Source organism: Enhydra lutris, unplaced genomic scaffold (assembly GCF_002288905.1).
Source record: "Enhydra lutris kenyoni isolate GAN:26980312 unplaced genomic scaffold, ASM228890v2 scaffoldscaffold45, whole genome shotgun sequence".
In the NCBI taxonomy this organism is placed as follows: Eukaryota; Metazoa; Chordata; class Mammalia; order Carnivora; family Mustelidae; genus Enhydra; species Enhydra lutris.
The window spans coordinates 4,158,874-4,185,977 of NW_019154129.1; the positions used below are offsets into that span (position 1 = coordinate 4,158,874).

General features: G+C 53.0%; 1 non-coding gene across 1 annotated transcript; it reads right to left on the reverse strand.

The window, feature by feature from the left end:
* Window positions 1–20,345: 20,345 nt before the first annotated feature.
* Window positions 20,346–20,417, reverse strand: TRNAT-CGU. Its single transcript has one exon. It is a non-coding gene; the product is annotated as a tRNA-Thr (tRNA).
* Window positions 20,418–27,104: the final 6,687 nt, after the last annotated feature.

The following is a 27,104-nucleotide window of genomic DNA, read 5'->3' on the forward strand; positions in this document are numbered from 1 at the left end:
GATGCCGTCTTCCCAGCTGGCCCAGGGACCCCGAGGAATACTGCAAGAGCAATAAGGATTTTTAGGGGCATTATGATAGTGGAACGGAAACACATCTGCCCCCAAAAGTCCCTCATTTTCCCTGCGGTAACAAACCAGCTGGGCAGGAAGTGGTGGCTCTCGGAGCACCAAGAGCCAAACTAAAAAGGAAAAAATGTACGAAGTTAGAGCAAATGTTCAACAAGCCAGAGCTTTCAGGGTACATGGCGGGCCCTTCCCAGCTCCCCAGAAAGACTGATGATCCACAGCCGGCTAAACGGGTCGCCATGCAGCGGCTTCGAGAACAGACGTGCCTCCTCTGTGCCCGGAACACCGAGATCAGGGATCTCAGAGCCGGTTAGAAGCATCAGTCCATGACACCAGGCCACTTCCACGATTCGCCTGTGACATATCCCCAAGACCCCGATGGATTCCCCCCGAACTCTCCTTCCCGATCTAAGGGAACCACGCATCCGTCAGTACCTCCCCGTGTGGAACGTGGAAAAGGCAGTCAATGTGGAAACCGAGGGGAAAAGACCTGGAAAGGGGAGCAGTGGTTTCCATGGCCATACAACCAACCCAAGGGGCGAAGGCCTGGGCAGGGTCATGGCTGATGGGGCAGAAGCAGGTACAGGTGGGAGGAAGCCCCGCTGAGGCCCAGAACACCATCTCTCAGGTCTGACTACCAGAGGTCGAGGATTAAGAAGCCCAGTGCACTGGCTTCCCTGGGGCCAGTAGCCAGCAAGCTCTCCGTGGGTGCCGTTCCCCTATGCCGGCCGGCACCCCCGGGCCCCCGAAAGGGTTAACCTTTCCCTGGTGCTGACACCCGAGCAGGAGGCTGCTTGCTCAGCAAGCTGGCCTATCACACTGGGCCATCGAGAGAAGAGAGGGGCTGAAAACAGCCTCTGTGAGCCCTGTGAATGGAGGCCACCTCTGCCTTATCGCCCCTGGAATGAGAACGGGATGCAAAGCCTTCCCGGGACTCAAAGCCTTCCCGTTCCCGGCCCAGAACCTGCTCCCCGAGTGCTCGCGGGCTTCTGGGCACCTGTTGGGCGGCCCCTGAGCTCTGGCAGGGACGCGGGGCATCTGTGCCGGTGAGCACCCGGCCGTCGGGGCCAGGCCGGCCAGGGAGCGACTCCACGCTCGCCATGTGACAGCTGGCGGCCCGGCCCGGATCTCTTCTTTCAAGCAACACCTAAAATATTCTCTGGGTGAAACAGAGGCTAAATATGGCATGGCCTGCGAGCGCCTGGTCTGGACCTTTGAATGCCACTGTTAAGATACCATCAGGAACCCACAAGGCCAAGTGGGTGTCCCATGGGACTGGCTGACTTGGGTACAACACGCCTGAGCTGGCTTCTTTCCTGCAAGTTCCACTCCGGGATGCCCACCCGGTTCTCTCTTGGCCGCCCCCGCACCCCCTCCCCACCAGGCCAGCTCGGGATCCCGTCATCTGCCCAGCAGGCCCTCTGAGGGGCCTCTGACACCTTCTCCCCACTTTTGGGCTGCGACCCTTGCCCTGCCAGCCTGGGTCTTCCTCGCTGCCCGATGGAAGAAGGCTGGGGAAGGCAGCAGCTTGCGTGGGGGGCTGGCACAGTAGCGGACATGCTGCTGGCCCCGTGCCACGCCCCCTGGGCCCACCCCAAATGCAAGGATCCTGGAGAGACTTCCAGCTGGCCTGCCAAAACACAGCTCTGCCCCTGAACTTTCTTGACTCCCATCTGCTCTCGCACAGGAGGATTTGCCCCAAGCCCCTAGGACTGCCTCATCGGTTTCCCTCTGAGCATCTGGGAGGCTCTGCTTAGCAAAGTGGGGTTCTGCCCTTGCCAGAGAGCACGTGGTAAACGGGACAGTAAGGCCTGCAGTCTCTGGGGAGGCCACCCTCAGGAGCCAAACACCCCTCTTCTGGCCAACAAATGCTACTGGCCAGAGGAGAGACACCCCCCCTACCCGGTGCACCTGTCCGGGGGCTCTTTTAGGCTCTGGTTCGCGCCTTTAAGGCAACGTTCAGGCCTGGGCTGGCCACAGTCCGGGCTGCCTCGGGCAAGAGATGCCAACAGGCCCGGGCACTGATCTCACGCACGATTCCAACAAGAGAGCCTAGTTTTCTGCACGCCTCTGAGAACTTTCACACCACGCTGCACAGCTAAGTTCAGGCACAAGGCGGCCAACACCTCCCTGCCCTGCGGAGGCCAAGCAAATCCTGGACAAAAGGCTCCATCGTCCCCGTCTTCCGGGTGCATTTTTAACATGGCTTTCTTCTGACACCAGCAGCAACTTCTCTTCCTACGTGCGTGTGTCTCCCTTTCATGGAGCGGTGCAGCCGGTCAGGGATACCCAAGTTTACCCTGTGGTTCCTTAAATGCCCATGCTTGACAGAAGGAAGATGATACACAATCCGAAACTTCAGGGCTCCGACTATAAATACTGACATGCCTCCTACAACCTCAGATGCCAGGCGGGAGACCAGACGAGGGCTGGGGGCTCAGGTAGGCGGCAGCACCCCAAAGCTCACTCCTTCCCAACTCTGTCATCCATCCTTCTGCTCGAAAAGCCTGCGTGGCTGTGCGGCCTGCACAGTCGATGGTGGTTTACCTCACGGTCGTGTGGTGGTTTTGTTTCCCTCGTTCTGTACATAAACAGCACAGAAACAAAACAAAACAAAACCCTGTACGTGTTCCTGAGTTTGGGATGCTGGGCAAGAGAGAAAATTCCAGAACAATGTTTCATTTTGTTGGTGTGTGAACATTTTTTTTCTTTTTTTTTTTCTGGCAAGTGACTCTAAGGACCGAGTTTCCCTTAACCGTGATCTGGCTAATTTTTATCCTTAACCGCCCCCAACGAACGAGCTGTATTTACTCCACGATCCCAATGAAAAGAGGGTGAGCTGATCTGCTACTAGAAAGCCGTACCTTTACCTGGCAAGAATCAGCTTTCTGTTCTTAATATAAGGTGGAGTATGTGTGTATATGTGTGTGTGTGTGTGTGAGAGAGAGAGAGAGAGAGAGAGAGAGAGTGTGTGTGTGTTTGGGGGGTGGTGCTAGGGAGCAAGAAACGGAGTGTTCCCTTGTAGGGACTTTCCCACCTTTCATTGGTTTGAGTCATAAACGCATGTTTTATTCTTAAGTATTTCTCTCCTTGCACTAACCCCTCTAGATCGTATTATCCCCCTTCGAAACATTTGTGTCTCGATGAGATTCGCCAGATCATGTATATGACTAAGAACTAAATCCAAAGTTTCTATTTTTTTTTTTTTTCTTTCTGAATCCACACCTCTAGGAGGTGGGGGGTCGGGCTGGGGAGAGCAACCCCTTCATGAAATTTCACACAGAGGCCAAAGGATAAAGGCCAAAATGCGTTCAGCACATTCAGCAGTTCCTTGTTAATTTCTGTGTGTGTCTGTGTGCGCGCGTGCGTGCGCGTGTGTGTACGTGTGTTTTCTTACTGCTGCAGGCAGGGAGAGAGAGAGAGGATGGTGGCAGGAATAAGCAAAGGAGCTGTGAATTCTCTGCCGAAGTACCAGACCGAGGACTTCTCTCTGCAGAGTCCTGATTTGCAAGCCCCTCCCCATGCCACCCTGCCTGTTTCCAGACTCCGAAGGGGGGAAAAGTTGCGCTAAATGTATTCAGAGTTACACGCGCCATGTCAGGGGCGGCTGCGTGTGCCACTGCAAATGCTCACAGGAAAGCAGACTCGCTCCACATCCGGCACGAAACTCCATCTGATTTCCCCCACTTCGCCATCCAGGCATGTTAACATACGGCTTCACCGCCTGGATGAGAGCTCAGTGTCTTGGCGCAATGTTCCCCGTTCCGGCCTCGTTAATTCACGCAAAACCCCAGATTTGTACAAGTATCATTACAGGCTAATTTGGCGAGATATCCTTATTTAGCAAAGCAAATAGGATCTGACAGCTCTCTGGGGCTGCCTGGGTCGGGGCAACGATTCAGCAAAGCACAAGCACAATTTGTGTCACAATGTGACAATTTCCCATCAATGAGCCACGCTGGGACCGTGGACTCTCGGAAATTGTGCTGTTTCATCGTGTCCCCTAACGAAGAGAAAAGAACTCGGCAAGTAAAGAACTGTTTTTGCCAAGGCCCCGGAGTGCAAATGTCATCTATGTGTACATGTCTCCTGTCTGTTACAAACACAGAATCTCCCATCAAGAACCCTGTGTTCCAAAGTTCTCCGGGTACAGCTCACTTTCCTGTTCGGTGCTGTGGACATGCGACTGAGCGACTGAGATCCAGGTTTGCAAGTAAATCAACTTAAGGTATGTGGGTGTCTGTACAGGTCACAACCGGAGGGCAGGGCTGTGTGTGTGTGTGTGTATGTGTGTGTGTAAACGAAGACAACTTAATAAGGTGAATGCTCCAGGCTGAGCATTTGTGCCCCATCACCCTTGTCTTAGAGAGCTCCCATGAACACACTATCCTGAGTTTCCTACAAAAATGGCTCAGAGCAAGGCACCAAAGAAATAGTCTGTGTTGGAAGTCAGCAGAGGGGTGCTCCTGAAGACAGATCTAACGTCATTACCATTCAGAGCTCCAACGGTGTTTGATTTGGAGGGTGTCAAACGGGGATGCCACTCATTCCGTTCAAATCCTATCCTCTACGACATCTCATTAAACCACTGAAGGAAGAAAAAAATTGTACGATTCCCTTATCTCTTTCTGGCCTCCCAAGGCAAGAGGCTCTTAAAAACTTAGCAGGTTCAACAAACTGAGTGGTGTGTGCGACCACACGTGCGCGGGCGCACACACGCATACATACACACAAGAATATCCACCCCCCCCCCCCCCAACACCTTTCCCCTTTTACAAAAGGAACCAACCCCCCCCCCCCCCCTTCTCCAATCAGCTTTTAGACATGCAACTTGGAGGTGTTAGCTCTTGGCTCTCTCTCCAGCGGCTGCTGGGCCTGAGTCCCTCGATGTTTAGAATGACCCCAAAAGCGGGACTTTGTGGGCCAGTTGGATAAAACATAAACTCATCTCGCCCTCAAAACCCCGATTCTGGGACCACAGCCTCCAAAACCTTTTGAAAGAAGTGTGTTCCCTTCCACAGCTCACGGCCCTGGGGCAGGCGGCCTCGGAGGGAGGATTTTGGAGAATCCTGGATAATTAAAGGAAATCTCGGGTTTGCCTACAGAGATGACAGTTGACCTTACTGAAAAGCCAGGATGGTGGTGGGAGGGATGGGGGCTGGTATTTTAACCACCCCCAAAGCGGGTATCTTTTCCCTCTCCTGCCCCCAGCCCCACAAGTTGGGCCCAAAAGCTTTCCCTGGGAAGATGTGAGGGCTGGGCCCCCAAAATGTCCCTTAGCAAAGCGCAAAAGGAGTGCCCTTGGTGCCGCATCCAATCCCCACCCCCCACAGCCAGCTAAAGTTTAGTTATTTACGCCCTTAATTGTCCCTCATTAAAGTCAAATTTGCTGCTTGCCCGGATTGGGGGAAATTATTTCCACTTAATAGCTCAATTAGCCTCTGGCTTCCGAAAAGGCCAACCCCCCTTTTCTCCCCATTTTAAACCCCCTCTCTTTTTCACAACTTCTCCTAAAAATAAATTATAAATATGGATGTGTCCTCAGAGGATCTGAGCGGCACATTCCAACGCTCCCCACGGTGGGGACTGGAAGCAGGAGAAAAGCAGAAAGGCCACTCCCCCCATCCCCAAGTCAAAATGTCTCTCCCCCCACCTTTTTTTAACCCTAACTCTTGTCAGAGCAACACGGTGTGGTCTCGGGCCCTGACACCCCAGTCTGCACCCCGGAACCTAGTTGCGTGTGTCGTCCCCCCCCACCACCACCCCGGGCTCCTGCCCATCAAAAGCTAAGCCAACGTGCTATGGCCGCCTGCTCCTCGGGGGGGAGGGCGGGAGGGGGCAGCCAACTTTACTTCGGGGAGGCGATAACTCTCTGGGGACTGTCCTCCCCTGCTTTGCCGGCGGTCCCCGGGGCCCGGGCCGAGCCAGCGAGGCCCGCGGGGCGCACGTGGAGTGGCGGGGCGCGGCGGGCGCGGACCTGCGAGCCGGCGGCCTGCTCTCCGCGCGGCATTGATATCGGGGTCACGCAGCGAGTCAGTTTCCCGCACGGGCTTTCCAGGGTGGGGGCGGGGTGGCTGCCTTTCCAACCGCCGATTAATTTCCAAGCCCCAGCATCGGGGAGGTGGGGGGCTGCCTCGCCCCGATCCCACCTCCTCGCCTAACACGCCCCTCTCGGGAGCCGGGGAGGGGGCCGGGGAGGTAGCCCAGCCCCGCCGCCTCGGGGGGTGGCAGCGGCGGCGGATCGCAGCCCAGACAAGCGTCTAGCGCCGGGTCCCCGGAGAGCCGGGCGCTGCCCCTGCCACCACCTCCCCGCTCGCGTCCCCACCCGCCCCCCCCAAGCGGCCGCCCCGCACCCCCTGGGCCCGGGGGCCTGGGCACCCACCTGCCGCGGCCCCCGCCCCGGCGCGGGGGGAGGGTGCCATGCAGGCAAGAGGGGGACACTCACCGCCGCTGCCTCCTCCGGGGGCGCAGGGGGGCCCCCCGGGGCTGCGCCTTCCTGGGCTCCCGGGAGGCGTGCGCGGGGCGGGGGGCGCCCGCGGGCCCTGCAGCCTCCGCCTCGATTGGAGCCCAGCCTCAAATCCTTCACCGCGGGTGGGGGGGTGACTTCTAGAGAAAGATCCCACCCCTCCCTCCCCAGACAAGATCCAAGTGATGGGCGGGGGGCATAGAAAATCCTTTTCTGCGGAGAGCACGGAGCCGACGGGGCTGCACCCGGCCTCCACGGTCCGCTGCCGCCACAAAGCCGCGCCCCCGCCCCCCCCCTCCCCCCTCCCCCGCTCCCCCCCCCCCACGCCCTACGGCCGGCCCGGGGCGGGGGCTGGGCCGGCCGGGGGTTGGCGGCGCTGGGGAGGCGGCGGCGGCCCAGGCGGGGCGGCTCCTCCCCTGCCCGGGAGAGAGGGCGAGAGCCTGGAAGCGGCGCGCGCCCGCCCGCCTGCCCGGGTGGGGGCTGGGGCTGGGGCTGGGGCGGGGGCGGGGGGGGGGTGCCTTCCTAGAAACCCTCGCCAAATATAGTCAGCGGATAGGGGCATTCCTAGAAATGCGGCGGCGACGTCAGCCTCGACCTGTGGGGGCAGAACCTGGGGTTCTCCAAACTGGGGTGGGGGGGGAAACGGACGAGGGAGGGAGAGATTCCCCATTTCCAACACCCCGTGGGCCGGAGGAGGGAGCCTGGGCAGGGCCTCCCTTCTGGGGGCGGGCAGGAGTCCTCCACATGCGCTCCAGGGATCCCTCGGCTGGGGTGCAGGGTGCCTGAATGGGGACACATCTACTTAAGATTCAGACTCGCCCCCAGATCGGCTAGCCTCTTTTGGGAACAGGCAGTGACGGTGCCAGTAGGCGCTTTTAGCCGTTCCTCCCATTTTCATCGTCCCATGAACAAACAGTGGAAGTTAGAGCAGCACCCAGACGGGCCCCCACGCCTGGTCACCACCCTAATCCTAACCTGCTCTGTGATAACCGGGTCCCTTGGAACCCCCAGTTTTGGAAACGGGACGGACATGCTCTGTTCCCAAGAGCTCCCCAAATACCAACCCGCTTTCAGGCCAAAACATAAAGTTGTGCTTCTCCCCCTCCTCCCACCTACCCCTGTCCCGTTCCAATGTCACTTTGGTGCTGCTTTCCAAGCGGCAGCGTCAGAGAGATCTGCTGGAAATGGGGGGTAGGGCATTGAGGGTAACTTCTCCATCTGGTGAAGCTCTGTCGCCTGACGTGACACACCTTCCATAAGCTACATAAGGTCCCACGGTGAGAGGGACCCTCCTCTACAGCTCAGCCCCTCCTGAAATTCTGCCCTACCTGCATCCCTTGCCCAGGGACGCCCCCCCCAATCATCCTACAAGTGTCTCCTCTTGCCCCAAGAGGATCCAAATAACTGAGACATGACTTGTCTCCTCTACTGACCAGCCTCTTTTCGAGCAAATGTGACAGCACTGAGCCTCCCAGGATCATAAAAAATGTATTTGCTGTCCTCTGTTGGCCAACACGTGTCACACTCAGAAAACACATCGCCCAACCCAGTGGGGCCTCCTGATGCCATCAAGGGGATCCCAGGGACCACAGCCAGGAGGAGTGAGCCGGGTAGGCCCCTCTTCTCCTTCTTCCCCTGGGGGGCACCGCTACTCCCCCCCCTCCACTTTTGGGGGGGAGGAAGCGGGGGAGTCCTGGTTTGTAGTCACTGTCCTGATCTTCGACTCACTGCTTTGTGTCTCATGCCCCTTCTCCCTGGCAGGGTTCTAATTCCAGAAGCCTGGAAGGCAGGGCTCAGAGAGAGGCAAAGAAGGCTGTGGAGGGGAGGGCTCTGGGTTCACGGGGGCGGAAGGACCCCTAGGGGATAGTTTCTTCCATAGCAACTTGGAGGGGAATGTGGCACAAGGGGGAATAGGTCAGATGCCACTTAGAGCAAAGGGCTGATTACTGATAGTCACCGGTCCCCATTTGCTCCTGAAGACCTACTGTGCGCCAAGCACGGATGTATACTAGCTTGCTGAGCTCTGCCCATTTTCCAGAGGAAACGACTGAGACTTTGAGGTCAGTTGTTCTTGGATCCCAAGCTTGCTGTGTGACAGGCCCAGAGCTGACGCTGGGTCCACAGGGACAAACAGGACAGGTCCCTGACCTCAAGATGTCGGGTCAGGGCACCATGAGTGACCAAAGCTGGGCCAGGGTGTCCACCTGGGTTCTCCCGGCTAGTCCTCCTGGCATGTGGTCTCCATGAAGACTGCATTGCCTTTGCAGCCTCTCTTATGGGGTAGGGTGCTTGAGGGGCTGGGCTCCCCCTACTGCTTCTCACCAGTAGGGAGACCCTGGACACTGCTGAGCCTGCCTGGGCCTCCTCAGCTTCCTCATCTGTAAAGTGGGAATTTTAATACCTGCTTTATAGGACTCTCCTGGGGCTTAAATGAATCAAATACCCTGGTAGGGAGGGGTACTTGGCATTTTTCCCCCATTGCTTCCTATAAAGATATTCTTTTTATTTATTTTGTCTTTAAAAGTTGCCATTTTATTTATTTATTTATTTTTTTAAAGATTCTATTTATTTACTTGACAGAGAGATCACAAGCAGGCAGAGAGGCAGGCAGAGAGAGAGGAGGAAGCAGGCTCCCGTAGAGAGCAGAGAGCCCGATGCGGGGCTCGATCCCAGGACCCTGAGATCACGACCCGAGCCGAAGGCAGCGGCTCAACCCACTGAGCCACCCAGGCGCCCCAAAAGTTGCCATTTTAAATCCCATTAACAGAAAATACGTAACAGAAATATCCTAACAAGGGAAAAAATATTCAGGAATGCTGCAAAAATTGGCCTCATGGACATAGTCTCAGAATTTTCATTAATACAGCCTCCTGTGGAAATTAATTATATGACATTTATATAAGTGTCTCCGAGTCACTCTTCATAGCGAGCCCCTGCGGACAAGACGCCCCTCCCAAGCCAACCAGGGCCCTGCCTTTACTTTGTACTTTAAAGTGCCCTAGGGGCGCCTGGGTGACCCAGTGGGTTAAAGCCTCCGCCCTTGGCTCAGGTCATGATCCCAGGGTCCTGGGATCGAGTTCGCTATGGGCTCTCTGTTCAGCAGGGAGCCTGCTTCCTCCTCTCTCTCTGTCTACTTGTGATCTCTGTCAAACAAATAAATAAAATCTTTAAAAAAATAAATAAAGCACCCTAAAAGATGTCCCCCAATCCCTTGGAGGGCTGCTGTTGCCTATTCTGGCTCCGCGTCCTGCGACCCATGCCAGTGGCCGGCCTGACATCCAGTTAAGCCAGACTCGGGGAAACACCCCACTCTTCAGCCAGAAGCTCCGGGGGCCCACTCTGGCCTTCTCCCAGGAAGGGGTCCCACCTGCACCCAGGTTTCTGGCCAGGAGAAGATGCCAGGGCCCAGGCCAGAAGTACAAAGTGGCTATCCTGGGCAGAAGGAGCCTCCGGGAAAGGCCCAGACTCCTGGTACCCTGCCCCATCCGGCACACGGCAGGGGCGAAATCAAGTTTTGTTAGGAATAGCAGAAAGAAGGAAAAGTACTAGAAGAGAACCTGGGTGGGGGTGAGCACTGGGACGGCAGCGATGTCCCATCTGTGAAGATGTGGGGGCTCTCAGGAGGCTGACAACCCCAGGCCCCGGGTAGACAGAAAGACAAACTGCTCTTTGGTGAGACAGAGGGCTCTTTGCTTCTTGGTCTGCTGGGGACCTGCCCCTCGCCTGCTAGACACAAAGTGACACAGACCAGTTACAAAGGCCAGTTAAGAAAGGCTTTGCAATGGAAAGAGATGCCAGAGATCAATCAGGCTGTGACCTTGGACAAGTTCTCGGCAGTCCTCACTGGTAACAACGGGGATGTTTAAGAGAGTGAAATCGCAGGATTTGCATTTGCATAAGCACTCCGTAAATGTAAATCGTAGCAACAACGGTCCATCCCTGTTAAATGGGAGTGGGGAACCGGTCGTGCCTCTGGACACTAGGGGTTCTCCCTTGTCTCTAAGTTGTGGACACCAAAGCGTGGAGCAGTACCACGGACTGGGTGGGTAGGTCGGCCTGGTCTAGCGTGACCTGGTCGCCGAGAAATGCAAAGTCAATGTCTTGGAATTCCAGCAGGGGGGGCCAAGCTGTGTCAGGAACCTGGAAGAATGTTCCACACGCAGCCCAGGTAGACACGGAGGACTCGGACGGCATCTCCTTCCGCACAGACCTCCTCTCTGGAACCCACATGACCGTGGGCCTAGCGCCACCGCTCAGACCAGTACCAACTTAAAAATCAATACTCTTGACTTTGAAGTGTTTTGACCAGAGGTTACCACTGGCAGCCCACAGGCCAAGTGGAGCCCGCAGACGTGTTTCTTTTGGCCCACAGACCATTTAAAATAATAATAGTAAATTTGATTTGGTTGCCAACATTTTTCAATCAGGAAATTTCGTATTTAAAAAAATCCAGATTTCTGGCTTCTCTTAAAAAACAAAACAAAACAAAAACAGTTGATCAAGAGATTTGGCAGTGGTGGGCCCGCATTGCCATGGGGCCACAGTTGGTTAGAAAGGAGCAGCCGGTGGTAGAACATCCATCAGGAAAGGCTAGCTGCTGTAACAAACAGTCCCACACTTCCAGTGGCTCACCACGGTACAATTTTATTTCTTGTTTGGATCACAGCCCGGGAAGTCGGGAGCAGGGAGATCCACAGGTTAATTAGAAACCCAGGTGCCTTTTATTTTGGGGCTTGGCATCTTTTTCAAAAATGTTTTAAAATATATTTTTTAAAGATTTTATTTATTCGAGAAAGAGAGAGAGAGAAAGAGAGAAAGAAAAAGTGCAGGGTAGGGGTGGAGCGGTGGTAGAGGGGCAGAGCGAGACAGAGAAAGAAAGAGTCCCAAGCTGGCTCCATACTGAGCGTGGAGCCCAACGGGGGGCCCGATCCCACAGCCCCAAGATCATGATAGGTGCTCTGATATCTTCTAGGGCTTCATTCTTTCTCCATGAGCTGGGTTGGGGCTATAGGGAAAGCTTTTAAATGCATCAATTAGGAAGTGTCCCACATTGGTGAGCACCAGTCATGAGGCCCAACAAATACCCCAAGAGGCTGTGAAATGTGGTGCCTGGCTCAGAGACCAGGAGGACAAGGAGGCTTATGCACCACCAGTGTCTCTGTTTACAGGTGGCTGTCCCAGATCCTTCCGCAACTCGGTCATGGAAATTCTCTTCTCATTGTTCTTCCTCACCCCTCTCCAGCTCAGCTCTTTGGCTCAGAGGAAACCACCAGTCATTGGTTGGAGAATAATCTTCTGATACAATCCCAACCAATGAGAGATGATGAATTTGGATGTGATGTCTGGAACCGCAGCAGCCATTTTGGGCCAGACTTGAGGGCGAAGCCGACATGCTGATGGCAGAGAAGAGAGGCGGAAGGAACCTGTGTCTCTAGTGGCCTGATGGAGTTGCTCAAACATTCAGTTGAGAGACCCACCATACCTCTAGACATCCTGGTAAATATCTTATAAATGTCTTTCTTTTTTAAAGGCAGTTTGAGATGGAGCAGCCCTTGTTCCTTGTAGAAAAAAGTATCCCAAGTGCTAAGGGCATACTTCCTGCCTGGCTGGATTTGCTGAGGTCGTCTGCCTGGTCATATAGGTATTTGAGTTTTGACCCCTTGACTTAAAATTCTTTCTTCTTGCAAATGCAGAGCTGAGGTCAATGGGGCGAGCCCCAACCTTCATGGCCTGGAATAGAAATTTCCCCATGTCTACCCCTGGAGAATGCGATGTGCAACTTTCATGGCTGCCTGGGTCCACATGGTCCTATTCGGGGCCCGGATCTCCACCTGCATCTTGGGGATGCAGCGATCCCTGTGTGACACTGACGGCAAGATGTCCTTGGAGTTTAGGACCTCATGCTGGTCAGAGGCTGATGGCCATTCCTAATGGCGGTGGCCAGTCCTCAAGTCTCTTAAGAGAGTCCCTGAGATGACTGGCTTCTTTTGGACGGAAGGATAGGTAGAATGACCCATCATCCTGGTTTACCCAGGACCGAGGGGTTTTCCGGGTCATTGGATTTTCAGTGATAAAACTGGGACAGTCCCAGGAAAACCAGATGGCTGGCCACCTTACCTATCCTGGACAGGGGATGTGGGAAGAGTGGAGAGTTGCTGGTTCAGGTCTGTGGGAGTGGCTGTCACAGGGGAAGGAAAGAGAGTAGAATCTTTTGAGCATCCACACCTGGTCCCCAAAGACTCTGGGTTAGCCTTGTAGGCAAGGGCTTCATATGCCCGTCAGGGTAATGGGTGATGGGACTAGTTGAAAGGAACCTAGACATCATGGAGATGTATTAGGAAGGGACAGGTAGTAGGAGAAAGAATAGGTTATGTAGGTGACAAGTGGCGAGTTAGTCAGAAGAGAGTCATCCCAGCTTACAGGGGAAGGGTAGGCGGGGAGGGGTGGAGGGGTGGGCAGGGAAGGGGGCAGACAGAGTCTGGAGAGGCCAAGGCCAAAGGCGGCTTCCTACCGGATGGGCTGGCCACGGAGACAGTGGGAGAATTCTGAGAGCCATTGAGTTGGATTATTGGAGCCTCTCCCCACTAAAGCCTGCTCTGGTAGCTTCTAGAAGGCCACGAGGGACACTGAAAAGGCTGTTCAGCTCCCTTCTGATACCAGACTGCCGTGGCCTTGGAATGCCACATTGTGCCAATGTCCGCATAAATCTGAGCCTGGGAGGGCTGGTTCTGGGAAAAGCCCAGGGATGGGCCATTTCTACCTCTGCACACAGGCCTCCAGCCCCGATCCCAAGGCCAGTCCGTCCTCCGGAACCTGGGGAGCGTACCTCCTCTCTCTTTCTCTCAGTGATGCCATCTGTACAATGGACATAGCATTTTCCTCACTGTGTAACATGCCCGGCGGCGTGATGTGGGTTAGACCCCACGAGAACCACACTTTTGTTTTGTTTTGTTTGTTTTTGCCATTAATTGTGAGGTATTTCGAGCCAATGAGCCAATGGCAAACAACAGAGAATAAATTAACAAACACCTCTGTGCCACCACCCAGCGTAAGTAATACAGGAATCAAATCCAATCAAATGCAAATTCAGTGAATACTGCTCTGTTGCCAGTCTCTGGGATCCCCAGGGACAACGCTGTCCTGAGTGTAGACACTGTCACACTTAGGCAGGTCTTTAAAATGTTTTTACCACCTATGAGGCCAGAAACAAACAGGGCTTTGTTTGCACAATGTTTACGCTGTATAAATGGCATCATCTTTCTCTGCCTGCTTTCTTTTTTCTTTTTTTTTCTTTTTGCTCCACATTTTGCGAGCTTTCTCCGTGTCATTGGATGGAGTTACCGTTTATTTCTTTGAACGGCTGAACTTCTTTCTCTTCTGTGAGCATTCCACAGTTTGCTTTTGGGTTTTCCTGGACGGACATTCAGCTCTTCCCAGCAATGCTGCTGTGAACAGCCTTGTGTACACGAATTTCCGCAAGCCTTGCAGAGGCCAGAGGAAGGCCCCTGGGTCTTATTTACCTGGGTTTTTCAGAAACGTGGTGGCTTTTAGCCTGGAGTGGACTCTCCAGTTTCTCTCATGCCCCTCGAGTCCTTGTTGCCTTATTCCCGAAAGGTTTCACACGTCCACACAGCCCATCTGGCTCCTCTGGGCATTTGAGCTTTTAGCCTCTCATCTCTTGGGAGATGCGTGGACATGTAAGCCAGTAGTTGTGTTATCGTGTGGTAGGTGCTAGAAAAACAATAAACTCAAGGTGCCGGTGGTGTGTCAAGGAAAGAGCAGCTCCAACCAATGCCCTGAGGGATGATTCAAAATAGTCGTTAAGTTAGTAATAGTGGGGCAATGTTTTGTGGTATGCGTAGGAGTTTTCCAGGAAGCTGGAGATGGAGAAAGGTCATTCATTATAGGGACAGGGAACAGCATATTTGCAGGCCCCCAGGATGAAGCTGAATTGAAGACATGCTAAAGACTGGTGTAAAACAAGAGCAAGAGGGAGCATTGGAGGAGGGACACTTGAGGCCTGAAATGCCATGTTGAGGAGTTGGGATTTATCCTGGTGGTGGTGGGCATCTTGTGAAGGATATAAAGGATGGAATCATGAGAGTGACATATTCACTGTTTTGTTGGAGAGAGGTCAAATGAGAGTGGAAGGAGGATGGAAGAGAGGCAAGATGGAAAGCAAATGATACTAGTTAGGAGTCTACTGCAACTGTCCAAGCACCAGTCATCAAAGAAGAGATGGAGCAGGGAAAGTTGAAACCAATACACAGTAGGTGACTAGAGAGAGATTTAGGCACGGACCAAGTAGATGAGCAAGTGAGGGAGGAGGGGTGCGTCAAGGGTTGAGGTAAGCAGAATCATCGTCTCCCAAATTTGGGAGAAACTATGAATTTGTTGTGTTTCATGGCAAAAGGGACTTTGCAGATGTAATTAAAGTTATAGACTTTTTAAAAGGAGGATGAGTCTGGATTATCCAGGTGGGCCCAATCCAAAATCTGGAGCCCTCCCAAACAGAGAATTTTCTTTGGCTTGCAGGAAGCAGAGAACCTTTTTTTTTTTTTTTTTTTGGCTTGCATGAGAAAGATGCAGAAGGTGAGGCAAGATCTGGAATGTACAGGGGACTTGGCACAGATGTCAGGACACTGTGTACAAGGATTGGAGAGAGGCCTCGAGGCACCGAGGACACAGAGCCCATTCCTACCAGTGCAGCGACCCGGATCTGGCCAGCCACCCGAGGAAGCACGGAACAAGATTCCTCCAGAGTGTCTGATCATAGCCCGGCTGGTCACCACCTTGACTTTAGACTTGTGTGAGACCCAGAACCCACCTGGGTTTCAGACCTACAGACATGGACAGAGAAAAAGACGCTGCGGTTTTAAGTGGCTAAGGTTGTGGTGACTTAGTCCAGTGGCGGGAGAACACGAGTGCAAGCCTGGGTCTGTCACCAGCATGGCCTTCTTGTCCTCACATGGTGGAGAGAGAGAGAGAGAGAGCGCGCTCGTGTCTTATCCTCTTTTTTTAAGATATGAATTCCGTCCTGAGGGCCTCATGCTCATGACCTCATCCCCTCCTGATTACCCCCAAAGTCCTAATCTCCTAATATCATCACACTGGGGATGAAGACTTTGACATATGAATTTGGGGTGTGTGTGTGTGTGTGTGTGACATGAATGTTTAGCTCCTAGCAACTGGAAGGACTCACTTTCAGGGTCACACGGCTGCTCACAGAATTCGGTTCCTTGTGGCCCATTGGACCCAGGCTTCCATTTCTTGCTGGTTTTTGGCCGGAGGATGCCTTCCATTCCTGGCCATGTGGGCCTCCCCAACGTGGCGGCTCATCCCATCCAACCAGCAGGAGGGGTCTGCTATCCAGAAGTGGCATCACGTCCCCTTTGCCAGATTCCGTTGGCTGGAAGCAGGTCACAGTCTTCCCACTTAAGGGATGACACGGGGTGCAAATACCAGAAGGCGAGTATAACAGGGTATCGCGGAGTCTGCCTGCCAGCTCTTCTCCAAAGAAGTGTTTCCAGAATTGTCGAAGATCTTACATGCCACCAGGCATCGAGTTCTGGGGTTCTTCTGTGCCCACAGGGAGTGAAAAATCAGCTCTGCCCACCTGAGTGAGGGGGGCAGCGTGGGGGGCAGGGGGCAGAAGGGAGCACGTCTTGGGAAGTGATCGTCCTGCGCCAGCCTGGTGATTTGCAAAAGCAAAACTCCAGTAGGTGTGACACAAACAACGTCTGGTGCTTCCAGGGGCTGCCACAATATTTTCTTTTAAGTGCTACTCATGCCTAAGATATGCTTCTGGTTTTGAAATGTGGTTCTCAACTCATGCATGACTACGGATCACTCACTCACTTCCTAAGAGGGCTGTTTTTTATTCTTTAATGTAGGTTTTCAAAGCCAATGATGTCATTCCAGATGGGAGACGGACCAGGGCGGTGGACCCGAGGCCTCTCCTTCGAGGGGGTCAATTCAGATGACGAGAGTGGGCTTTCTCCCTGCACACTTGGCATCTCGTCTACACGGCGTGAGCTCTGTGTGAACGCCCGTGCCTTCCCACGCCCTGACACCTGTGTACTCTTCACATTTTCTCCTTTTTTCAGGTATGTTTGTGAGTTTTTGCTGCAAAAATGATGACCCTGAAAGTGACACAGCTTCTCTTTCTGATGCCATGATAATAGGAAAGCCATTGGTCACTGGGTCTGTAACTCCCCGCCACCCCTCCCTCTACCTGGAGGTTTCCATGGCAGGACAGGGAGACTTCCACGCAGGGGAGAGGGGTGCGGGGGGTGGGTAGTGAGTGTTCTTTCTGAGAAACCAACATAAAATCCACACATGTGTGGATAAATATGCTTATTTATTTTTTTACGAAGACATCCCCTAAAGTTACATTATACCAGATGGAGAAATTCTAGAGATCTGTAGAACAGAATGATTATCGTTAGCAAATTTGTTGGGAGGGCGGATCTCATGTTAAGTGTTCTCATCACGTACGCACAAAAAGCAAAGGGACCTGGGAAAGTTGGAGGTGATGGTATGTCTACCACCTTGACCCCGGTGGTGGTTTCCCTGGGCACGTCCATACGTCCACACTCATCCAGTTCTCTACGTTCGATATATGTGGGTGTTTTTGTTTATAAGTTATACCTCGATAAAGCTATAAAACAACCCCCCCCCCCAAAGCAGGACACGGCTTTTATTGCTAAATTAATCTCCAGACCCATCAATCAGTCATTCCTTTTAATGGCTGCCCATGACATCCTGGCTGGTGGAGGGTTACTACTACTCCACCAGACGAGAATCAAGTGAGTGTGTATCATTCCAATTTTAGAATGAGAGAAACTGAGGCCGGGAGAGGTTAAGTGGAGGGTGTACAGCCCCCACCGGTTTCTGGTAGAGCCAACTCTGCCCTTGCTCTATGCTGCCACCTGGTGTCACTGTTGGAGTTTGCTCCCGCACAGTTTCCGCAGACCAACAGCCCTTCCTCCTCCTTAAGGTTAGGATTCTGGGCTCCCTCTTCGGCTTCAGAATTCTTATTTAACCTTTTTCTGCCGCTGCCTCTCATGATCTGTCCTTACGCAGCTCCCAATGCAAACCCACTTTCTCCGCAGTGGTCAAGTTCACACAGCGGGGTCTCGGGCGATCAAGGCTCAGTTACCTCTCCTGCAATCCCAGCGTAGGGGGCTTCTTTATCTTTCCCTCTACATATCCGAAGCAGACCAGAGAATGATTCTTTACAGAGCAGACACAGCAGACTTCAAGACGACTTCCAGAAATTCATAGAAAAGTTATAGAAATCCAAACATGGCTTTCTATATTCATGAACACAAGTGGTTTAAATCGACATAAAATGGCTTGCTTATTCAGACACATAATCAGCGTTACGCATTTAAGTGGAAAGAGGACCCAAATTCAGAGTTCTGGGGGCTGATTTGGCAGTGTATGCCAAACTGTGGGTTTTTTTTTTTCTTTTGAAGATTTTGTTTATTTATTTGACAGGGAGAGACACAGCGAGAGAGGGAACACAAGCAGGGCGAGTGGGAGAGGGAGAAGCGGGCTTCCCAGGGGAGCCAGTTGGGGGGCTCGATCCCATGACCCTGGGATCATGACCTGAGCCACCCAGGCGCCCCCACCTTACCCCTACAACTTCTCCACATATAAATACATGCCATTAGATATTTTGTGCCATTGTGGGGTGGGGAGGTGGAGAATGGTACTTACAGTGCTTTAGATTTTTTCTTTTTAAAGATTTTATTTATTTATTTGACAGAGATCACAAGTAGGCAGAGAGGCAGGCAGAGAGAGAGAGAGAGAGAGAGGAGGAAGCAGGCTCCCTGCTGAGCAGAGAGCGGGACGCGGGGCTCGATCTCAGGGGATCGTGACCTGAGCTGAAGGCAGAGGCTTTAACCCACTGAGCCACCCCGGCGCCCCCAGTGCTTTAGATTTTAAATTGCCTTTTTCTAAAGTCCATGCATCATGGGGGGCCATGGGGGGCGTAGGGTATAGGGTGGGGCAGGGCAAGTATTGGGGGTGCTTTCCTAGGATGATGTCATCTAGATATGCTGCTCCACTCTTTGATGGAAAAGACTGGAAAATCTCTGCGGTCCACTCAACTCCCCCCCACCCTCAATACTGGCCTACCTGCTGGGGGCCCTGTGGTTTTCTGTTTGTTTAACAGGAAGGGCTATTTAGGGATATTTTTAATAGGAAGGAACCTAAGTGCTCTTTTGTGACCCTTCTTCAAAAAAGAAATAAGTGGGTGCCCAGTGGAGAGAAGAGGACATTCAATCATTATCTGTTAATTCTGGACCGCTCTAAGGTGGTGCTTGTGTTCTAATAGGTTATCTTTGGGTTTGTGGGCTCTGGAATGAATCTGGGGGGGAAAATTGCAGGTAAGACAGCCATCTCCTGGAAAATCAAACAAGGTGAACGTTTACAGGATAGAAATGAAGCCTTTCAACAGCTCTCAGATTGGACACCCCTCTCCACCCCCACGGAGAGGAATGACTGTTCATTTAGTGTGGATCCTGCCCTCTGTCCAGCCAGGGAGGGCGGGGACCAGCCACCCCAGCATCAGCAAGAGTCCAGAAACGCAGAGTCTCCAACTGCACCGAAGAATCAGCGAGCCCCAGGCTGAAGCGTGAGAAGCCCCCTTGTTCACTCCTTTCACGTGCGTGAGCTCCCGCCTTTGCACACATGCACACGGCCGTGCCCCTGGGTTTAGAGCGTGGCTCTCTTTCTCGAAGAGCGGCTCCCGTGGGGCCCGGCACCATCAGCACCCCGTGGGAGGGAGGTAGAAATGCAAAGGGTCTGGCCCCAGCTCGGATTTACTGAACTCGGGAGCGCTGGAGGTGGGGGTCCCGCGAACCCAGCTTATGAAGGCTGGCACGGCGGGGGCTCTTACCCCCTGGCCGCTCCTGGCCAGGCTCCCCGCCCCCCGCCCCCCGCATCACAACCCCAACCCCATTCTCCCCATCAGAGGGAGCCCGCCCAGATCAGGCTGGCACGCCGAGGTACCCCCACCCCCCACCCCAGTCCACGCAGACAGCAGCAGCCCCCTGACTCCCTTAGGAATGTCAGGCTGACCCAGGTTTCCCCGAGCTAGGTCAAGCCGGTTTTCAGACGACAAAGAGGCCAGCGCCCCGGGGGACGGGGGGGGGGGGTCGAGGTCACTCGACTCGTTAAATGCACTCGCGCAGCCGCGTGGTGCATCCTTCCGCGGGGCAGAGACAACAGGTTCCCGGCGACCCCAGCTCGGTTTCCTGGGGCCGCCTCGACCGCCCGCGCGTCTGGCAGCGGCTTCGCAACCGCCTCCGGCCGGCACAGACCCATTTCCCAGAAGGGCAGACGGAGGCCCAGACCGGGTTCAGGTTCCCGCGTCCCAACGTCGCCGCGTCTGGGCAGGATTTCCTCCCTAACGCGGCGCCTGCAACGGATTTCGTTTTAAAAATAGCCGGCGCGCTCCCCAGTCCAGTGCCAGCAGCTGGAGGATTTTTTTTTTCTTTTTTTTGGCCCGGGGCCACGGGTGTCGGGGGGACCCGCAACTTCCCGCAGCGGGGAGGCGGGTAAGGGGCGTTGATCTGCAGCGAGCGGAGGGCGGCGCGGCCAGACCACCCCGACTGTCACCCTCCGCGAGACGGGGAGGGGAGCGTGAACCCAAACGGGGTGAAAACAGTGGGCCAGCTCTGCGCCCATGTGCACCCAGGGGCGAGGCTCTAGATGCGGGACACAGGAGGCGGGCTCTGCGACGGACACTCTGGAAAAGTGATCCCACGCCTAAAAAGTCTCCCCGCCCCGGAAGACAAATGTCAGGCACGGACGGGGTTCGAACCCGTGATCTTCGGTTTACGAGACCGACGCCTTACCACTTGGCCACCGCGCCTGCGTTAGAATGGCGGCTCCGCGAGCCTCTATCCTGGCGTCGCTCCCGTGCGCTCGCCCCGCGGACACGAGCGCGAGCGCGCCCGCCCGCCCGTCGCGCGGCCCCGCCCCTCCTGCGGCCGGCGGGGCGGGGCGGGGCGGGGCGGGGCAGGGCGAAGCTCCAGCGGGCGCGCGCCGGACGCTCCCAGCAGACTCCCGCCGATCGACCCGCCGGCTTTGCTGGGTTCCCGCGTGCGCTGGGGCGCTGGTCCCGGAGTCCCCACAGCCACGGCAAGAGGCGTGTCCGGAACTCGGGAGCCGGCGGGACGCTTGTCGGCGACACAGTCAGCGTTCGAATCCCAGCTCCTCCAGACTTAGTCCGAGACCTTGGACGGCGGGCGCGCGTCGGAGCCTCAGTTTCCCTTCTGGGGACGAAACACCCGGAAGCAGAGAAAAGGTGGCGGTTCTCGTGGCCAACCCGACAGCCCGGCCGCTCCACGGCCGCCCTGTGCGGGGCCCACGCTCGGCAAGGGTTGTTGAATGAATGCGTAAGTGTTAAAGAAGTCAGAAGCCCAAAGCTCCTTGTCCCCCAAATTGCCGCGGTTGAGCCCAGGGTGCGTGCCTCGTCCCGGACCATCAGCATCACCTGGGAGCTTGCTGCCCTGCACCTTCGCCTGCTCCCCTACCCCCGCCAGATTAGACCCGCAGGTGCGGCCCGGCGACCTGCGCTTTCCCAGGCCCTCCAGGTGATGCGGCTGCGCGGGGAATTGCCGAGCCCCGCTGCTCCCGATAGCTGATAGGCACACGCATATGCTCAAATGTATTTATATTCTCCGCTTCTTGTCTTTATACAAATGGACTGACTTTGCAATTCTCTGCACTTTGATTTTTCATGAATATTAATGTATGTTGGCTTCATCCAGTGGTTTGCAGTGCGTAAAACAAAATACCATAAATGATGGCATATTATTTAATAAATACTAGTAATTTGTGTTTCGTTAATAGGATACATAATAACATAAGATTGTAAGTTATTTATACTAGGGTGTATACGCTAATATGACCATGATGCACGATGGGTTACCTTACTCTCTGTAGTAGCTGCATGGTTTCCCATGCAATGGCCATTATCACAATTGATTGAATCAGTTTCTGGGAGGTAGGCTTTTTGCCTCGTGTGCGGCTCTTCTGGTGCGCGGGAACATTCTGCTTCGTGCGTCTTTCCCATCTGCTACCAGAGATGTTTGTTTGTAGGATAGGTGGGAGACATAGATTAGGAATGCTCACAGCCCACCATGCAAACATATAGGTAAATAGGAAACTTAAAAATACCAGGGAGTTGTGTTCGCCAAGCTGCTTTAAATGTCAAGGTCTGGGAATGTGAGTGGAAAAGGCACCCCTTTTCCACCCAGCTCCCCTCAGATACCGGGACAAGAACCCTGAGACACTGCGCCCACAGTGTGGGAGATCTTCCCGCAAACCTCACCGCAGCTCCCTCACTAGAAAAAAAAAAAAAAAAAATCGAAGAACATTTTCAGAATTAAACCATGCATTCCCGAGCAGTGTTTCCAAGTAGCTCATGATAAAATTGGTTCCATCGTTCGCCTCCTTTTTTGGGTGTTCAGTGAGCCGTTGGAGGGATTGTGCGGAAGTGGCAGAGGCTTATCAAAAATGAAAAGAAATTAGCAAATGAGAGAAATTCACATGGGAACTGAGCCCAGAACTAACTGGCAGGTGGAGTGGGAATCAGAGTCTAACAGGTGCTTTTTTCCAGCTTTGTCTTCCGAGGGGAGGGAGGGAGTGGAATCATAGAGGGGCATCTGTTCCGTGTTGGGGAAGTGGGATGCCCCAGGGGAAAGGGGTCTGAGGGGCCCTAGGAGAGGCTGGCCCTCCCACCTGCTGTGAGCCCTCAACTAGAGAACACAGGTGCTGGGTGGTCTGAGCCTACTTATCTTCTTGGCAGACGAAGCCCTGAGAGCCTACTACAGATCTTGGACACGTGGAAGGAAGATCAGTCTGTCCTGGCCCCAGCGTCTTGAGCGGTGCCTACACAAGGTAGGTCCTCAAAAAAAATTCTGTAGAAGGAATTAGCATTCGGGGTTCCTTTCATTGCGGTCCTCTTTGTGGTTATGCGAAAATTCCCTGGCTGGTGCCCTCCAACCACCGTTCCAGGCCTGTCCTGGCACTGACTATCCCTTGTACCCCCTCTCGGGTCAGGCAGAAACTTTAAATTCCTTGGTGATAGGTGTTCCTTGTTCACCCTGATGGAAAGAACTTAGATCCAACAAACGTTTCCTGAGCCCTAGCAGAGGCCCTGGGCCCGGAGGCTCCAGAGAAATGTGACCTGATCCCAGGGTTCCCCAAATGCCAGGGCGAGAAACCAGGGCCTGCCTTTCTGGTGACAAAGCTGGGCGAGAAGATGAAATATGTTGGCTCTTTTTGTTCTGTCCGTATAATGAAGTCGCCTGAATTTGAATAATTCAGGAACATCTATGTTTCTTTTGTATTGAAATACCGTCGCTTCTTTGCATTTTAGAAAAAAATACATAGTTTTGCGTCTTTTTTTTTTGGTACTTTGTTTGTTTCTCTGTGCCTGTCCCTCAGGGTTAAGTTTGCTTGAAAAAAATGAAGTTGTCTCCAGAGCCCTCTCCCCTTCCAGGCAGGACTCGCCGAACCCATTTGGTTTGTTTGTTTTTTTTAAGATTCATTCATTTATTTGATAGGGGGAGAGTGTGTGAGCACAAGCAGGGGGAAGAGGGGGAGGGAGAAGCCGGCTCCCCCCTGAGCAGGGGCTCCATGCGGGACTCAATCCCAGGACCCCAGGATCATGACCTGAGCTGAAGGCAGATGCTTAACAGACTGAGCCACCCAGGTGCCCCTGGTTGTACCCATTTGAACGACACTTTACAGTCAAGGAGGGCCAGCTGTGACCCTGGCCGCACCTGTTACTGGGGCCGCCCGTCTCGGGAAGACGCAGACCCACTCACACAGTCGCAGGTGGGGCCCAAGGGGCCGCCTTTTGGACAAACTCCCAGTCACGCTGATGCTGCCGGTGCTGGCCCTGACTTTGAGAACCTCTGCTCTCAGGTACCTTGGAGAAATTCATTTGCATGAGGAAGATGTGGGGGGAACCCCTTAAGCTTAGATATTTAGGTCACTTGAATTCGTGATAGCAGGTTTTTACTAATAACCTAAATCAGAGCTCCGTCAGCCTCTCCTAGCAACAGCACTGTTAGTCATGGAGGGGTGAGAGCCCGGGGCTAGAGGCAGAGAACACAGCCTTCCTTTGTTAACTTTCTGTGAGATATTCAATGTTACAGAGCAGGCTGAGCACCTCAGATGCTGGGTGGGGGTCTGGGCTGTGAACTAAGCAGGTGTAAGGGGCCTGGGGCCACCATACATGCCCGCCTACCCCCAAAATACCTGAGTTCCAGTTACTTCATGTTTTCCACATCCTGGCATTTTAATTTTAGTTCTTCTGGTGGGTATGTGGTCGTTACCTCGTTTTAATTTGCATTTCCTTGATGACTAACGACAGTAAGCACCTTTTCCTGTGCCTGTTAGCTCCTTGTCACCTGTCTTGGGAAGGTGGCCGCTCAGATCTTTGGTCCGTTTTTATAGCTTGTTTGTCTATTATTGAATCATCAGAGTTGGTTGTTTAATCTGGATACGAGTCTTTTGTCAGATACGCATGTAGATTGTGAGTGGTTTCACCTGGTCTGTGGCTTGAATTTTTCTCGTCCTTTAAGGTGTCTTTCAAAGCGCAGGAGCTTTTAATTTCGATGAATTCCAGTTTATCTATTTTTTTTTTCCATTTATGCTTCATGCTTGTTGTGCCCTAACGAAGAAACCTTTGTCACCCTAGGTCACAAAGGTTTTCTCCCAGCACTGTTACCGTTTAACCTTTTACACTGAGGCTTGTGATCCGTTTTGAGTTGATTTTTGTGTATGGTGTGAGGTAGGGCTTGATGGTCCTGCTTTTCCCATGTGGATGTCGAGTTGTTCCAGGACCATTTGCCGAAATGATTATCCTTTCCCTACAGAATTGCTGTGATAACTGTGTTAAAATTCAGTGTTCCAGGGGCACCTGGGTGGCTCTATGGCTTAAGCCTCTGCCTTCTGCTCAGGTCATGATCTCGAGGTTCTGGGATCGAGTCCCACATCGGGCTCTCGGCTCAGTGGGGAGCCTGCTTCTCCCTCTCTCTCTGCCTGCCTCTCTGCCTACTTGTGATCTCTCTCTCTGTCCAATAAATAAATAAGTAAAATCTTTTTAAAAAAATTCAGTGTTCTGTGCATTTGTGGTCCGTTTCTGGAGTTTGTGTTATGTTTCATTCATCTGTGGGCTTATCTTTATGCTGGTGACCACCCAGTCTTGATTATTGTGTTTTATGGGGAGTACTGAAATCAAGGATTGTAAAACCTCTGACTTCGTTGTTTTACAAAGTCGTTCTGTGTATTCTAGTCCTTGGCGTTCCCGTTCCCCGGTAATTTTTTGAGCCTGCTCATCAGTTTCTGGAGAGGCCTGCCGGGATTTTGATTGGGAGTGCATTGAACCTGGAGATGAGTTGGGAGGAAATAGAATATTTCATTTCCCCGTTGTTTGTGGCTGGCGCCTGTGCACAGGTCCTAGATTCTAAATTCATTTCTTTTGCATTTCATTACGTGAATTTCCTGTGATTTTCGGTGAAGGGGTCGTTGGGGTACTTGTGATACCTGTGTTCGTCTGCTTTTGGCACCCCATTCATGGGTAGGGGTTGTGGGGGGGTCCCTGCAGAACACAGCCAGGTGGGGACTGAAGCAAAATGTGTCGCTGTCATCATCTCTGTAACAAAATTAAGAAGGAGCGATGGTGGGCGCCTGGGTGGCTCAGTGGTTAAAGCCTCTGCCTTCGGCTCAGGTCACGATCTCAGGGTCCTGGGATCGAGTCCCGCGTCGGGCTCTCTGCTCAGCAGGGAGCCTGCCTCCTCCTGTCTCTCTCTGCCTGCCTCTCTGCCTACTTGTGATCTGTCAAATAAATTAAAAAAAAAAAAAAAGAAGGAGCGATGGTCTCCTAGCTCGGAGAGGGAGGGCATCATTGTTTAAACACACTTTCCCAAATAATGCCAGCGTACACGGAATGTGATGAAGAAGTCAAGTAAATTTTTTTTTTTTTTGCGGAAAAATTGCAGTTGTGCAGAATGCCCTGGGGTCACCTCATGAAATCAGTCTTAGAAGCTCTCAGCTCAGAAGAGCGTGCTTCAGCGGGTTCATTCCAGAGCTAGAATGAGATGGAGTTGGCAGCTGTGAATAATGAAAAGTTTCATTCTTTTACTTTTCCCTTTTGCTTTTTCAGATAAGCACTAAAAAGGTCAACTAGAGTATCTGGGGTACAAACACGAGGAGGCAGCATTGACAGTGGTTTTACGTATATGGAAAAAAGCAAACAAGGCAGTAGACAGTAACAGAATAAAATCGCCGTTTCTCTTGTGTTTTGTGCTCTGCAAAGGACCCTAGATTCCCCCTCCTCCTTCTAGAGGTTTACTTAGGGTCTTTCCGTCTCCTTTCTTTTTTGCTTCTGTGTCGATCCACAGTTACACACAGGAAAATCAGTGTTGGGGGTTTATCTTCCCTCAAATGGTTTCCTTTTGTAAATGTTATGGAATCTTTCTTCTTTTTTTTATTTGACAGAGATCACAAGTAGGCAGAGGGAGAGAGGAGGGGAAGCAGGCTCCCTGCTATGCAGAGAGCCCGATGCGGGACTCGATCCCAGGACCCTGAGATCATGACCTGAGCCAAAGGCAGAGGCTTAACCCACTGAGCCACCCAGGCGCCCTGGAATCTGTCTTTTTAAAAAACAGCAAAGCATCTGATGTCCAGCTGTGTCACTGCCAATGGCTCTAGCGCCTTCCCCGCCTAGAATGTTTCAAATATTTCCTCTTTACAGACCGAGCTGCTCTTGTAACTTTGCTTGTGCCTCCCTGTGTTCACAAGGGGAGGGTCCTTTACCAGAAAGGTCAGGGTCATTGCTTTCCTGAGGTCCCCTTTCGGTCGCATATTAGCAGCCGTAAGCAAACATCTATCTGCTGGTGAGTGAGCCGGCGGGCCCTGATGCTGGGCTACAAGGAGCTTCGATACTGGCTCTGTTCAAGTCTTTCTTTCTTTCTTTTTTTTTTTTTTTTTAAGATTTTATTTGTTTGACAGAGATCACAAGTAGGCAGAGAGGCAGGCAGAGAGAGAGGGGGAAGCAGGCTCCCCGCTGAGCAGAGCCCGATGCAGGCCTCGATCCCAGAACCCTGGGATCATGACCAGAGCCAAAGGCAGAGGCTTAACCCACCGAGCCACCCAGGCGCCCCTCAAGTCTTTCATTTTTAAATTTGTGTGGTGGTGGTTGGGAGGAACAGAGACAGTCAGCCACTGACTTTCTGTGCCACCGTGGCTGAGGTCTTCCCAGCTGGTTGAGAGGTGCATTATGGCTATGTTGCTGTCAAAATGAACAGATACCTTCGGCTCTTTTCAGTATTAGGAGCTTGTAGGAGACACGAGGTGAATATCCCAGACGGGTTCCTTTGCCAATTATCGCCCCTTTCTATAAAGTAGCACCGTATCTCATAGGAACGATACATGGTGTGTGTTTCTCAATACAGCAAAGAAGAATTTATTTTCCCTTAGGTTTACTAATATTATATATTTCAAAAACTCAAATCTTTACTCCTATTAACCAGGAAGTCAT